The sequence below is a fragment of the Cebus imitator genome, unplaced genomic scaffold (genome assembly GCF_001604975.1).
Source record: "Cebus imitator isolate Cc_AM_T3 unplaced genomic scaffold, Cebus_imitator-1.0 Scaffold136, whole genome shotgun sequence".
In the NCBI taxonomy this organism is placed as follows: domain Eukaryota; kingdom Metazoa; phylum Chordata; class Mammalia; order Primates; family Cebidae; genus Cebus; species Cebus imitator.
In genome coordinates, this window is record NW_016107451.1 from 1,202,755 (window position 1) to 1,205,489 (window position 2,735).

At 49.1% G+C, this 2,735-nt stretch overlaps 1 long non-coding RNA gene across 1 annotated transcript; it reads right to left on the bottom strand.

The window, feature by feature from the left end:
* Positions 1–1,743: 1,743 nt before the first annotated feature.
* Positions 1,744–2,414, bottom strand: LOC108313413. Its single transcript, XR_001829079.2, has 2 exons — positions 2,079–2,414; positions 1,744–1,986 (listed from the first exon to the last, which is right to left on the bottom strand). It is a non-coding gene; the product is annotated as an uncharacterized LOC108313413 (long non-coding RNA).
* Positions 2,415–2,735: the final 321 nt, after the last annotated feature.

The following is a 2,735-nucleotide window of genomic DNA, read 5'->3' on the forward strand; positions in this document are numbered from 1 at the left end:
CAACCTCCACCTCCTGGGTTCAAGCGATTCTCCTGCCTCAGCCTCCCAAGTAGCCAGGACTACAAGCATGCGCCACCATGCCCAGCTAATTCTTGTATTTAAAGTAGAGACGAGGTTTCGAGACCATGTTGGCCAGGCTGGTCTCGAACTCCTGACCTCGTGATCCACCCGACTCAGCCTACCAAAGTGCTGGGATTACAGGTGGGAGCCACTGCGCCTGGGCCCACTGTCCACTTTCGAGCTTTGGAGTCCCCAAAAAGATGTGGCCGTTGGAGATCCCACGGAAGAGCTGACGTAGGAGGAGAGAAGATGGAAAAGGGAGAGGCGGGACCATGGCAATTCCCAAGAGAGGAGCTACAGTATCCCGAAGGCCAGAGACTCGATTACAGCTTCTGCCAGGGACACCCATCAGCAAGGGCAGCCACGCTCCTTCGGGAAGGAGGAACCAGAAGCGTTTTGAAACGAAACGTTCTTCCCACTCGCCAGATCTTTTCCTCGGGACCCCGAGCTTGCCCTCAGCAATGACGCTGCTGGCCCAGAAAGATCTTGAAGGCCGGCAGAAACTAGTCCCCCCGGTGTGCCCGTGGCCAGTACACAGCGTAGATGCACGGGCTTCTCGGAGGTCATATTGGCTAATGAATTAAGGTTAGCAGTTAAACAGCTAAAGAAAGGCGGCTGAACTTTACTCTGCTACCACTTTGCTTCTAAGTAAATGCTTTGGGGATTGCCTCACTCGCTGGTCAAATACCAGTAGTTCCACTGAATGACAAGCTGGCGGCCCCAGTGGGCCTTCATAATACATGAGTAGACTCATTCTTCCTTGAGACGGTCAGACTGGCCTTTGCCTCATGCAAAACTCCCAGGACACAGAAAAGCTTAATACGAACACTTCAAACAATTCTGTTGGCTTCATAATTCCCCCCAAGAAGGGAAATGTCTCCTGCAACAACGAATCCCCAAGTCTGGCCCCCTCCCCAAGGCCTGGGGGAGGCTTCCTCCAGAATACCTCCTGGTAACCTGTATTTCTATGTTTGGGGCCACTCTGCTCTTGGACACAGAGAAAGGAAGAGTTGAGGTTTACATGGTCATTTTTGTTACAGTGATGGAAGTCTTGAAATCATCACAGAAGGAAAATTGGAAAATGTGTCTCCTAAAAAGAGCTAAGGCAAATTATTATAGCAACCGAATCCTAAAAGGAATTTTCAAGTGAAAATATGGCTCGTGTGAAGTTGTTATGGCAACTGACATTTAAAAGTAACTGGATTTGGGCAAGTTTCTTTCTCCACCCTCTCTGGAAAGTCTTGCAGTAACTTCATGCTAAAATTATGCTTTAATTTTAATTAGCCAAATAGGTCATAAATATAGCGTATTCCCAAATCCTTACAATTTCCACCCTGTGAGCAGCTGATCTACTAATGAGAAATGATTTCTACAAAAACCCACTTACCATTAAAACTCCTAGCCAATATTTTTCTAATATAATTTATCAATTTAAACACATTGCATAATGTGATATTCTGTAGCATTCTATTAACATGATAAATAGCAGTGTGTGTGTGGGGGGGAACCCCCAAGAGATTAAACATACTGCAAGCAGTGTAACTGTATTTAATGTCAGGCCACTGCCGTGGAAAACACACTGTTCTCATCCTCAAATGTGATCTAAACTCGGCTACATATCCCAGACAGTACGGGTATTAATAGGATGGAGGGGGGGGGGGACAAGAAGAAATGACAGGCAACTTCAAAGAAATAAAATTTCTATTAGGCTTTGTTATAAGGTTACATCAAAGCAGTTCATATGTTTTAATCTGGGGAGAGAAAAAGCAGCTACTTGGGGTTCGTGCCTGGGGGCTGCCTCTGCGTACTGAACCCGACGCTTTGCATAATGAACAATTTTCATTCAATCAGGATTTCGGCACAGATAGCTTCCTCTCCAAGGTCCCAGGCACCGGCTCAGAGTTTTTATTCTCCCAGCTCCACCTGCTGGAGAAACAGCTTGTAACCCAGAGGAAGGAGAGGCAGGGCGGGTTTCCCAGACACCATGCTGCTAAATTCGGGTTCCTGAAGTTACAGACCTGACTTGACACACCCCGGCCGCCGGGGCCTGGGTGGGAAGCCCAAGCCTGGATCATCAGCGCCTGCAGCCTCCTGGGAAGGCGCAGGAGTCGAGGCCTGAAACCTTTGTCCCTCCCAGCGTTTCCGGAATTAGGGAATTTGGAAACTGTCGTTTGCATTCTGAGCCAAACCCCGGTGAGAATGGTGGTGCTGAACTGCTGGAAGGCCGTTTGCCCCGAGAGACTTGGGACAAGGTCGCTGGCTTCAAACACCAGACGCGGCTCCCATCCGGCCAGTCCCTTTCAAGCTTCCCAGGACCTCCGGGTCTCCGGGAAATCACACGGGGGAGACAAAGCTGCCCGCCTGGAATCGCATTTTCTTTCTTTCTTTCTTTTTTTTTTTTTTTTTTTTGAGAGAGAGTCTTGCTCTGTCACCCAGGCTGGAGTGCAGTGGCGGGATCTCGGCTCACTGCAACCTCCACCTCCCGGGTTCAACCGATTCTCCTGCCTCAGCCTCCCAAGAAACTGGGATTACAGGCGCACACCACCATGCCCGGCTAATTTTTGTATTTTAGGTATATATGGGATTTCACCATGTTGGTCAGGCTGGTCTCGAACTTCTGACCTCAGGTGATCCACCTGCCTCAGCCTCCTAAAGTGCTGGGATTACAGGCGTGA